Source organism: Colias croceus, chromosome 21 (genome assembly GCF_905220415.1).
Source record: "Colias croceus chromosome 21, ilColCroc2.1".
Classification (NCBI taxonomy): domain Eukaryota; kingdom Metazoa; phylum Arthropoda; class Insecta; order Lepidoptera; family Pieridae; genus Colias; species Colias croceus.
Genome location: NC_059557.1, coordinates 953,386 through 967,485, shown reverse-complemented (window position 1 = coordinate 967,485; position 14,100 = coordinate 953,386). Strand labels below are relative to the sequence as shown.

The window sequence follows — 14,100 nt, the reverse complement described above, 5'->3', positions numbered from 1 at the left end:
AATTTATACGTGGGTGCGCGTATTTGAATAAACTTCGATAATACACCAATTTCATTATATCGGAACTCCCGGCCTAATAACGAGTATTATGACTGTGTATATACGTATATGTTATGTACACTTTTGTGTTATGAGGAAATTGATTTATTAGACAGTTAGAGGATTGATAGAAGATGTAGAAAAATAGATGCTAGTCTGTGTGTTTATTCTAAAGGTTGGAGTGTTTCAGTGGTTTAAAGGAAGCTGATGTTAATGCATCTCGTTTCTCTAAAACAAAATGCGATCTAGTAAGTTTTTGGTACTCAGACAAAACCACCAGTATACACATACTTTAAAGACAATAAAGTCTGCTTCGCGAAGCTGCTCCGTAGGGATCTAATCCAAAGTCATGAAGTTTTGTTTCAAGCGGGTCTAAAGAAAGCATCACCCTTATTGTCCCTTAAAAAAAATTGGTTGTCTGTAAAGTCGGTTTACTGACGATAGTTGAACGTGACAAAGATTGTGCTTCTTTGTCGCTCGATCCGCGCTCTCGCTTGCATTTCAAGCCTTACGGAACGCCTCAGAGCGAGGTAACGCCGCATGAGTCATGTTTTTTCGTGCGTGCAGCCGGCTATATCGAATTATAAGACGTTGTCACGTCAAAAATATATTCTGTGAAAAGCATTCCTCGGCTGTCCAAATATAATTTCCTTTATTACGGAAGCATTCTAAGCATCCTGCGGGGAAGATTGCCGGAGTCATTAAAAACCAAATAAGTAATTAAAAATTAATGAATTTGAAGGTGGCTCTGTTTTTATTTTCAATTTCGCCCTCGGGAACTTCCTGGAAAATTATTTAACGACTTCGAATGGGCGGTTTTAATTGTGTTTTTTAACCGTTAACTTTTGTTGGGTGATAACTTGGAGGTTGATGATTTGAAGGAGGAAGGGACAATTACTGGGTCAAGGTATATATATTTATTTATCTTAATATATATAAATCTCGTGTCACAATGTTTGTCCTCAATGGACTCCTAGACCACTTAACCGATTAAAATAAAATTCGCACACCATGTGCAGTTCGATCCAACTTGAGAGATAGGATAGGTTTTATTCCGGAAATCCCGCGGGAAAGGGAACTATGCGGGGTTTTCTCTGAAAACGCGGGCGAAGCTGCGGGCGGAAAGCTAGTTTAATATAAACATTTAAGTTTATCTGTATGTTCTGTAGTTAAACAATGCTATGTGATGTGATGTGATTGATTATGTGATGATGATTGATGATGCAAAGTGTTGTGCTACGAAGGTTTCTTAACTTTGTAGGACCAATCTTCGACTGAGTGCCACAGGCGAAGCCAGGGTTCATAACTAGTTATGTAAATAAATTATGGTCTTGAATAACATAGATTATATCAGACAGTATGGCTGAATGCCACACGCAAAGCCCTAGCCGTGACCAGAAACTATAGTACATAGTGTAGTGATATTATTCCTAATTGTGACATCTATAGAATTGTTCGCTTTTGGTTCACATGAACAAAGTCGAGAGCAGAGTACTATAGAGATATCAATAACTAGTAGGTACCTTTTGAAGGCAGAAAGCTGAATACGGAACATTGTAAACCGTAAATGAATAATGTTGGTATGATTTTACCAAAGCTACAATAGCTACCCACGTTACAGGTATAAATATCAAGTTGATAACTTAAAATGAATACAGATATACAAGGCTTAAAGTTTAAGCTAGTAACGCACAGGTGCTGCTAGTGCCAACTTAGTTGTTGCAAGTACTTATTATACTGTAAATTTTGTCGATTCAAGTTAAAGCTTGGTAAAGTTTAAATTGGAATTTTGATCGTGGTTTGGTTTTCGTGTGATACACGGACAGAGAATCGAACCGAGGAATGTTTAATAATTTATTTTCTTCAACGTCAAGAAAATATTGAATTATAAAAATATATTATTTTGCTTACGTCTCAAGACAGGGATTATTTATTTCTTAACTAGCTTTGCGACACGTCTATGTTTGTATGTTTCATAATCGCGCGACAGACAGTACATATTTAATAGGTTATTTCCACAGGTTATTTCACTCTCTTCTATTTTAGTATTTATGGCAAAGATCGTTTCCTTATATTATTCTCTATTTTCTATCCTTATATTCCAGTCTGTAGTTATTTTAAAAGTCATCAAAATTGGTTCAGTGGTTTGGGCGTGAAAACGCTAACGGACGGCCTTCGTGCCTATATAAGCAACATCCATCTATTACAAACAAAAAAAAAACTTTTTCCATCACAAGGATTGGACTCTGGCGTAGCATCTAACTAACACGTCAAAGGGTCATAATGTTTCCTCTTCATAAAAAGGAATTATAATAAAAAATAACTTCACATGTGTGTCATTACCGGGATAACATGAATGGGAATTACGTCATACGACTTCATTAGTGTTAATTGAAACATGCCTTAGTAAAGGCGCGCGTTCACTGGGTGACAAGAGGCGGACCCAAAAATGTTACTTAGAATAATATTAGGTAGGTTTTAGAAAAATTTGGTTAGAGGTTGTTGTTGTGTAACATGATATACTTAGAGGAACGGAAAAACATCAGGTTATTGCCCTAAAATCTGATAATTATTTATTTTTCTTCAAATTTTTATGAATTGCAATCTAACATAGTAACCACTTATTCTTCCATTTACCTGTTCTTTAAATAGATAAGCGTTGTTTTTGCAGTCATATAATCTTTTTTAAATAAATATATACCTCGTTTCTATACGTTTTTTAATTGAATTTTTCTAGTATAGATTCTAATCCAAAATTTTATTCATCAGATTTCACCACGCAATCCATACCTGACTACTTTACGTGTTTGTTTACCCAACATCTAAGATTTCTCTTTTCTAAAATCAAATAAAAATTAGATCTAATAATGAAGAGACAATGCACACACACCATTATAATTTGATTGTATTATTTATACGGGTCAGTTGAGGCCGGTGCATTAGTGTACACTCTCACTAGTTCATAATGGACGATATATTCATAATATGGGATGAACTTTATGGATAGACTCGTTATGTGATTCGGTTTATTACTTCTAGTTAGTGCAATAAATATTTTTGAATTCGAATGACCTAGGTATAATTGTTTTTGTGTAAATAATGCCTTTGTTCTAGGATAGCGGGTAGGACCTTGATTTTTGTTCAGATATCGTATTTTTATTAGATCAGTGTATGGTTAAAGTACCTGTATAAAATAAATATTAATGGCAGCTGTAGCAGTAGTTTATTCTTATATCCATTTGAATTGTTAAATGAGATGGTAGATCGGGCATCTAATGTGTAGTGTACATAAACAAAGTGGTGTAAAAAATTCATATTTAGTGTACCTAATATTTTTGAAATAAATCCTTCTCTGCTTTTGAGAAAAAGGAGATGTACCTACCTACCATTATTCTTAACTACATTTTGTATTAATTTTGAAAAAATTATATTAATTGTGATTAGTATAAATTTTTGCGGATTATAATTTAATTACTATGTTTGGAATAAGAATGGAATAGAATTAATGGTTTCATAGAATAGAAATCACATAGAAAATAAAATATGGTTATAATGTACACGCAGCTTTAAATCCCATTGTGTTTATTTATAAAGAGCAGTTCAATGGATCGAGGAGTGCATTAGCATTTGGTTTATAATAGCCAGTAATATTGCTTCATAGTGCTTCGAGATTGTGGAATTTTGTATTGAGATAAAATTAGAATGTTTGTCCGTTTGTATTGTAGTTCTAGATTTGGGTAATTTGGGTTTCGTACGAATTTCATTGATATTTAATATGGGTATTCTTCAGTTTATATTAAGAACTAGGTAAAATAAAGAACTTCTGTCAGTATGCAGAATAAATAATCCTACTATCCAACTAATATTAAAATGCCATACTTTGTACCTATGTATTTCTGTGTATGGATGTTGTACTCTTGTTTTACTCTTTACGCACAAACATCTTAATATAGATCTATATTGGATCTAATGGATCTATATTAAATTTGGTACAGACAATTGGCTGGATTTTTTTTTATGGCCAGTGAAGTCGCGGGATCAAGCTAGGGGTGAATAAAAAACATCGCACTGACAATAGACTAGGCTTCTTGTATGTATTTTAACTAAAGTATCACAAATAGATATTGGTGGTATATAGCAGTTGCCTTTTGAAGCATTTTGAACTAGCTCTGTCCAGCACAGTTGTTACGAACTAACGGTCATTCGGCGGCTACAACATATCACTATATGAGCCGAAGTATACGAGGCTAGTGTTTTATCTAACAGTCCTATGTGTATTAAAAAAAATTGAACTATAGTATCACCACAGTATCACTAATATTATAGGTAGGGTAATATAGCAGTTGCCTTTTGAAGCATTTTGACCTAGCATTGTCCAGCATAGCTGATACGAGTTATCAGCCATTCTGCTTAAGTTATAAAGTGTGATATTGCTAATCGCTATAATAGCCCAAGTATCACGTATATGAGACTATATATTTATTAGGTATATAACATTTTTATGTACCATTACAAATTACAAATACATAATATTAAAAGAAAGAAAACATGCATAGCAAATAAGGCAACCTTATCGCTTATCAGCGATTAGGAATCAAGACAAGTGTTTTATTTAACAGTTGTTCTTTATCTATTAACGCATTTTAAACTAAAGTATCACCAACCTGATAGTATTGTTATATAGCAGTTTCCTTTTGAAGCATTTTGAACTAGCTCTGGCCAGCATAGCTGATACGAGCTAACAGCCATTCGGCTTAAGTAATAAAGCGTGATATCGCTGTAACAGCCCGGTGGCGAGTCGAGATAATGCAGTTACGACGAAAGATCCACTATTGAGTGCTTTTCGGCGATGTCATTCCGTTATCGGCTCTTTATTTATTATTTATTTATTTATTTAACATTTTATTATACATATTTTTATAAAATTGAAAAGTAAATAACAAATCTCATACAGCTTTAATATGTACTACCTTTTCGCCCGCGTCTTCGCCCGCGTTTTCAAAGAAAAACCCGCATAGTTCCCTTTCCCGTGGGATTTCCGGGATAAAACTATCCTATGTGTTAATTCAAGTTACCCTCTATATGTGCGCTAAATTTCATTATAATCGGTTCAGTAGTTTATGCGTGAAAACCATACATACATACAAACCTTTCCTCTTTATAATATTTAATATGTATAATTAATAGGGTTGCTGTTTGAGATATATGAGAGTTGTTTCCGAGATTCTGTTTAATATTAAAAACGTGTAAAGTGAAAACTATGCTTATAAATAGGTATCTGCATCTGTGTCATACTATTTCAATACTGCTTTTAATCCATTATTCCGCAACCCCGTACAAAAATCATGGTGACAAGGGGAAAAAATTTCTACCTGTACTTTCGAATTATCATCTGCACTCAGTTGGACAGCTTACAAGTGACGACATAGTGCTTCTTATTATTTTATGCTCTTATATCGTTTTAGATAGGTCACCTGGTGGTTCAAATGACCCATAAATTTTTCAACATGGGCCTGTAGTCTATGTACTAAAAAACTATACTAAAAATATAATCTATATAATATATAAAACTCAAAGGTGACTGATATAGTAATCTATCAACGCACAGCCGAAACCACTGGACGTATCGGGCTGAAATTTGGCATGCAGGTAGATGTCATAACGTAGGCGTCCCCTAAGAAAGGATTTTAGAAAATTCATCCCCTAAAGGGGTAAAATAGGGGATGAAAACTTATACAATGAAAATTTATCTTTTCCACGCAAGCGAAGCTGCGGGCAACAGCTAGTAATATATACAATTGATTCTGTAGAATAGTTCGTATTGGATCAATATTTATTTAGCGTTTTCATTTTATTTAGTTTACGCTCAAACAACAGTTTTAGTGAGAGTTTTTAGTGTCACGACGATTTTATTTTTTTACTAGCCAATGAATTTTTTCCATAAAAATTGTAAATAAACTTTTAGAGATGTCATAATATTTTAAAAAACGTGGATGTTATCTTAATTTAATTAATTTGATAAATATTCGTTATAATTACAAAAGAAAGACCGCTAATGGACTGTACTGTGTTAATTTTTCAGTCTATTAATCATCTTAATATATCTCTTTGTTGGTATTTTCTTTCTTTTGCTGTTTTGTTTAGTTCATTTTGAAGGGTTACTCGAAGATATATTTTTGTGTCCGTCCGTCTTTATTTGTCGTTTGGTCGGTGACATGGAAATACATATCCGTATGTATAATTAATACATAAATATTTCCATTAAAACAAATATATACTTAATGTTATATAGCTGAAGAGTTTGTTTGTTTGTTTGAACGCGCTAATCTCAAGAACTACTGGTCCGATTTGATAAATTCTTTCTGTCTTGCATAGCCCATTTATCGAGGAAGGCTATAGGATATATATCATCACGCTAAGACCAATAAGCGGAGTCACGCGGGCAAAACCGCGAAGCGCAGCTATGTCTTAATATAAACGAAATAATCTAGTTTGTTTTATTAAAGGTATACCTATTATCACAGCTACCATTATCGTTGGGTCGGGTACAGTATAAATAAAAAAACCTGTAAAATTTAAAAAAGTCATTAACTCGATTTCCGAACACGATACTTTATTAAAAATGTCAAAAGGTTGAAACACAAAACCTCTTGATAATTTATAATTCAACAGAATTTCAAAAGAATCCTTATTTTGGGATTATTTCCGAACACAATGTACGAAAGATTTGATCGGAAAAGATAATAATTAATAATACATGTTATACTTTGTAGAGCTGTTATTAATGAATTGTATGAACAATATTATTATGAATTACTAGCGGTCCGCCCCGGCTTCGCCCGTGGTACATATTTCGCATTAAAAGGTAGCCTATGTTCTTTCTCAGGGTCTAAAGATTGTCTGTGCCAAATTTCATTAAAATCGGTCCAGTAGTTTATTCGTGAAAACCATACATACATACATATAAACCTTTCCTCTTTATAATATTAGTACAGATGATGCTTATATTCGATGTATTGTAACTTATACAAATAGTTTGCAAGTAAGTTTTTTTTCATCTGAAATATTTCATTTCCGACACAATTTGGTTTTTACAATAGCTCATCGAAAGTGTATTTGCATATTCAGTACAGCATAAGTAATTCACAAATCGTCTAAATTTAGGCATTCAGATTTATACATCATAGTATGCTAGATTACGCTTACAGAGCCTACTTTAAAAATTCAATTACTGCCGAAACTTCGAATCCCGCTGGGTTTTTCTAAACCTCTTATATTTTAAGAGCTTTTTAAGGACTCCAGAATATTGCCAGGCAATATAAAAAGGGCTTATATAAAGACAAACTGCCCACGCTTTGCTTTGTGGTTTTATGTTTATTTACTGTACATTGCTTTTAATAACTTGATTGTGGACATTATGCCAGATGAATTTTTTATTTTTAATACATAGTGAGTCGTCTTATTGAAGTGAAACTTCTTTATCGGGGTTGGAAAAAATTTAGTGTAACATTTTTTCGTTACGCGTGACATTTTTCCGTTACGCGCCATCTTTTCCTTATCCCTACCAAGCGTGATTCAACTTATATCTGTAAAGTTGCATATAGTTATTTTTTTTTGAAAAATAAAGTCACAAAGAAGTTTCACTTCTTACGTGTGTACACCAGTGTGCCTAGTGCGAGTTTTCATCGAGTACGAAACGTTACTATCGCGTCTGCGTCACAGCGAAATTTGTATGGGGAATCAAAGCTTCCCCATACGTCCGCTAGGGGCGCTGTTCGATTTCCCATACTAATTCGGCTGTGACGCAAACGCGATAGTAACGTTTCGTACTCGATGAAAACTCGCACTAGGCACACAGTACACATTTTTTTTAGCATGCTTTTATTGGCTTCACCTGTATATTTGTATGTAACCGACTCTTACACTTGATTTTGACTGACTTTAAACGGACAGATTTAATTCAAACTTTGTACACTAATCAAGGATCGGTTAAAATACGATTATTTAATGAGATTATCATTAATAACTCAGGCCCCGGAACCACAGACACAATAGAAAATCTATTGTGACGTGGTCCGTGGACCGATCGGGCCGCTTGGGGCTCAATGGGTTAAAGCGTTTTGTAGTTTTATTAAACGATATTTATTATTAGGGTATTCGCTCCACGATTCGATACATACATCATTGTTTATGTATTACAATGTACATTTGTTGAATGTATATTTCATCTTGATATACGTGCAGTTGAGAATCGTAAGAGTTAGATGAGCGATCTTTGTATGAATAAATAAGGCTTTCGTTTATGTTGAAACTGCCGAACTGATTTTGGTTAAAATTTAATTTAGATAACCTCGGTTTAAACTTAATGTTTTTTTATACTTATACAATGAGAGCAAAGTCATGAGCTTAAGTTATACATTATTTAATGTTAGTAACATAATTTAAGAATTATCTCTTCGATAGAGTCTTTATAATTGCTCGAATAAATTAATTATTATTATATTATCGTAATAAGTTGTATTGACCACCTGAACGGATGTATCGAATTATTATTATCCTTATTTCCGTTCGAGAAATAAATATAAAGTATCTCATTTACCATATAATAAAGATATTTAACCAATTGAAGAAAAAGGAAGTTATTAAAGTACGTGTTTGTATTTAATGCTAATAGACTGCAAAGTGTTTATTAGGATGTTTGTTTATCCATAAATTGTTCCAAATTAGAGTACTGTAATCGAATTACGACAATTAGGATAATCCAAAGTCCTCTTTAAAGTTCCTCTTTAAATTTATATAAATATTTTAAACTAGCTTCCGCCCGCGACTCCGTCCGCGCGGATGTCGGTCTTCGCGTGGATGGTTTATTTCTCCATTTTGAGTAACTCTGTCAATGACATCTTATAAATATCTATCTGACCCAAATACGGCTAGGCCTATAATAATACGCAACGTGTGTTCGCGGTTCTACGGAACAACGTCTATGGATAAAACTGAAAAATTAAGATTAATTTTTTTCTACGTATTTTTCCAGGATAAAAAGTATCCTATTTTACGCCCAGGATAATAAGGTATAATTATACCAAGTTTCATCGAAATCGAACCGCTAGTTTTCACGTGATGCCTTCACATACAGACAGACAGACAGACAGACAGACAAAAATTTTTTTAATCACATATTTGGGTTTGGTATCGATCCAGTAACACCCCCTGCTATTTATTTTTTCAATATTTTCAATGTACAGAATTAACCCTTCTACAGATTTATTATATGTATAGATATTTACATACAAATTATTATCTCTTTCAAAAAATTTAAAATTCAATTGTTTTTAATATATTAATAAGGTTTACAAGTTGTATTTCTATTACATAATACATAATAATTTCATTCATTTTATCATATTTAAGTGTGTTTTTAATAAAAAAATGTAGTTAAATTTATTGTTTTTTGAATAATAAACTTGAGAATTGCTGTTGTAACATTTATCTATATTGTGAGTGAAATAAGGTGTAAAAAGGTGTCTGGCGCTACATTTTATTTTTATTCTTCAGACCTACGTTAAGGATTTGAAAGGTTTACAAATACAACGTTGAATTTTGTGTGTAAAATATTTATTATATGTTGTCTAAAAATAATTTTTGAGATAGAAATATATTTCCTCTCAAATATAAACATATAAACATTATCAATTTTGTTCCCACAGTCCCACTACAGATCTCCTAAGAAGGAATCACTACATAGTATAAAACAAAGTCGCTTTCTCTGTCCCTATGTATGCTTAAATCTTTAAAACCTCTGAGAAGAAATTATATTTGAGTCTTAATATATGAATGAATGAAAGCCTTTATTGCAAGAAAATTTACAAGTATCAATAATTTAATAGCTTAACTAGGTTTCTTCTGGGTATTTTGCCTGCCTTTCGACAAAAGCCTCCTCCAAAGTCCAAACTCTTCCACGATTTCCTTTGAAGTGCTATTCAATTGACAAGTCAAGTCAGCATAGAGGATTAATATAGCACAGTCCTTAATATTCAAGGGTACAATCACGAACCAACACACACATACACAACAAAATCAAGACATATTTTTACACGAAAAACACATAAAAAGTTAATAGCAACACATGCACATAGCTTCGCGAGATGAGATATAGCAAGTACGCGAATGAGCCTCTACTCCCGTCTTTTGGATAAACGGAATTATAGTACAGGAGATGATGATGGAATTCGTTTTGTCAATAATTGTTGTGTTCGGAATAGGATACGGAATATCATATTGATTTTTAAGAAATCTCGCATGTATAAGTAAAACGGGTTGTTTGAAAGGTCTTTGTGAGTGTAATAGAATATATAACATATATAAGTTTGTGGAATAGATTTTTATAACATATATAAGTTTGTGGAATAATTTTTATGATTTGAAATAGGAATGTAATATTTGATGATTATTTAAAATGAACTAGCACAGTGAAATAAAACTTTACTGTTTATCATTATAAGTTGTAAAATTTGACTTAATTAACTGTATTACTAAATAACATTAATTATTTACTGGAAAGTTTCATTAATAAAACACCTTCTTAGTTCTCATACTTTTCTTGTCTCAATAAATAAAATTTAGCTAATATCAAATATAGAAAAACCTCTCCATCTCTCGGACTATAGCCTCTAGTTCGACTAAGCCCAGATTGGAGACCCGTCGCGGAGTTTTATCTTCGGAAAGTGACTCGGTCGGATTGGGGACACGTACTGTGTTACGGAGCGGGTGTGTTTAAATAGTTAGATGTTTGGATGTCGAAAAGCTTAGCATATTTTAGAGGCCAGGAGGCGGTGAGGTTTTCGGAAATGTATCGGTTATTCCGCCTTTATAGGCTTCGTATGAAGGTGATAATAGTTTGAGTGTGATATAAAAAATGTTGTGATAAAATTGAGCAAAAATAGTAATTCATTCTAAATATTTAAAAATGAATTATTTATTTGCAATTTCTCCATATTAAAGAAAGAAAATATCGGGTGCTTAGTTATAGATAAGGTGATTTTTGATAATTTTTAAATCGATACAGTCCTACCTCAATCTGCAAAGTGTATAAGAAATGAACGACTAATTACTAATATTAGTCTACCAATTCTCTAGTACCTCATATTTAAGAAAATCGCTTTCCTCGTAGGTTTGGGTGGAAATGTGCAATAATACGATCAAAGAACCTTTGTGAATGCATTTAGCTTGCATTTTGTGGGCTTCAAGTCTGCCCAGGTGCAAGGTAATAATTGCCTTTGTAACTTTGTTGCAAATTGGCTAGACTAATTTTGTGGGTAGTATTGATCAAGCACACAAGGAAGAAGAAATCATCTTTGTAATACATGTTTTAAATAAAGATTTCCTAACCTTATCATTCATGAAAAGAGTAGGAATCACCTTTGTAAAATATTTTTTTGAAGATTTCTCTCTACAAAGTAATTTATGACAACTTACTCTTTTAAATAGTTACTTACTATATATTTTCTATCATTTTCAGTTGAAACAGTCATTACGATGAATCGCTGAAAAAACAGAAAAAATATTAATACAAAAAAGGCTTTTGTAATAAGAAAAAGTGTTTCATTAAAACAGAGATTTATTTTAAAGTAAAGCCAATACTGGGAAGTTGTAGCCTTTCAGGCTTTTCTAAAAGGTAGTTCAGGTTCTTTTTGCACATTCTTTAAAAATACAAAAGAAAAATCTAAATTATTAACAAAAAAACCTTTGTCAGTATTAAAAATAAGTAACCTTTTTATGAGAGAGGTTTACAAAATTGTTGATAATATCTTTTTTAATACCTACGCTTAAATTAGCTTCACCTGTATGTTTGTATGTAGGTACACCTACTCCTTAAACTCGATTTTTCCCACTTTAGACGGACATTATAAATTTTATAAGAAAAAAAATCGATCACGAGGCGGAATTCGAACCCGCGTTATTCACCGTGATCCATTTTTTCTATTCTTTGCAAAAAGTATATTTATTAAGTATTTGAATGCTATAAAACTAAAATATCAAACTCCTTACTCTTTACACTTATCAAGAATAGGTAATGCAATAATTTAATCTCATTAAAGCGTGTTTTAATCTAATAATATATCTTTAAATAATTTACGTCGTTTTTCAACTACATTTCACGTATACCACGAATACCTATGTACTAAATCAAGTACATAGCTATTGATGTCACGTGCCATCAAATGATTGAGGTGTCGGATATTGCAGCCAGAGGCGTTGACTGGAGTCGTATTCAGATATTTCTGACGCATTTCTAGTACAAAGAAGACAAAGTGATATTTTGGCGTAATATCAAAATGGTGCGGAAATTGAGTTAGAGCGTAGTTTAGAGGTGGTATGTAACATAATGTGTGGAGACAATCTTTGTATGAATAACGTTGTAGCGGTTTTTCAACATAGGTAACTAGGATATGAAAATTGTAATGGGAAACGAAGCCGTAAGCGAGAGCTAGTAACTCCTTATACCTAATAGTTGCATGTAGACATTATTGTCATTATATTTATTTCTTTAAAGAAATGTATCTACTTCCTCGTATCATCTTCGTAAAATAGTGTCATCTTTCGCTTCCGGTATTTAAACTCCCTATTGATTAGTTAATAATTAATAAAAGAAATTGTATACATTTTAATTACACATAATAGAGGACTGATTAGGTAATTTACCAAAACACTAGTTAATAGTTATTATATTTAATGTTAAAACATCATCGAATTTTGGCTTTTCATTTTCACATAACAATAAATACAATAATTTTCACACATTCCAAATCATAAGCGTCACCACGATGCGTTTCATTTACCATCGGAATATCAAAGGCCAAAATGTTGAATATACTGTCTGTATCTAGGTCATACGAGCCATATTAGGTAACCTGACACCTGAGTACACCTAGCTTGAGGTGTGACCGATACGCTATTTAGAGCTGTTCAGTATATTGGAAGCTAGATTGGACCGGTTTGCACTGGTTTTTATGTACAGGGTGTTTTATTTCGTAGTTCATTATTAAAAAAAATTGTACACCTAATTTACAAGTTCTGTCATTGACTCAGAGGATATTTGATTTCGTATTATACGGTTATTGTCATGAGTACTATGTCCTTATTATAACAGAAGTAAATGTTATAATAAGTATAGTTATATTGTCAATGGAAGGGTGATTTTTCCCATGTTGGTAACATGCATTAAAAATATAAAAAAGGACATATGAATCTTGAACATAAGTCATGTAAATAGTGTAGGTATTTCTTTTGAATTAAAGATGATTTAATATTATTTATCTTTTACAGGGATCTTCAGTAAACCGAGATCTGGCAGAGCATAGAGCTGACTACTTGCCCGTAAAGAAACTATCAGTGCAACAGATGTGAAATGCATCTGCCTCATTATCCATAAGGTATTTGTTATTTAATTTGTGTATATCTAATAGTAATAAATGGTAGTATAAGTGCTCACAATTATGATGAATCAAATCATCAATCTTCGGCTGTAATCGGTCAAGCCGATTACACTGCATGTAGCGACACCTCGCTCTGGATCGGCAACCAAAGAAAAAAATCGGCTAAAACATAACCGCTTTTTTTCATTATTATCATCATAATCATATCATCTGTTGTAATTGAATACATTTTATATGCTTTACAATTAACAACAATTAAAATCATACAATTTACGTATTCTCCTAGACCAACATAAAAATAACTGTATTAAGAATTTTTTATAGTAGGTATTCTAGTTCTAAATTTTGAATGTAATCGACTCACGAGTGGATTTAGTTGTCGACTTTATAGAGCAATCGTCATTTATTGAATATTCCGTTTTTCCTTGGAGCACTTTTAAGCGAATTTATTATTGAAGGCATGATTCTATTGAGTCTGCAGTACCATTTTATATTAGTTTTTATGGTATTTACTATGTAGTAGGAAATTGGAACTCTATACTTCTATACTAATATTATAAAGCTGAGGAGGTTTTTTGTTTGTTTGAACGCGCTACTCTCAGGAACTACTGGTCCGATTTGAAAA

General features: G+C 32.5%; 1 protein-coding gene across 2 annotated transcripts in view; it reads left to right on the top strand.

The window, feature by feature from the left end:
• LOC123701518 overlaps positions 1-14,100 on the top strand; it is a 172,795-nt gene that overhangs the window by 120,087 nt on the left and 38,608 nt on the right. For both annotated transcript variants that reach the window (XM_045649023.1, XM_045649024.1), the window contains one exon: positions 13,366-13,472. The gene's annotated coding sequence lies outside the window, so the exon portion shown is untranslated. The remainder of the gene's footprint in view (positions 1-13,365; positions 13,473-14,100) is intronic.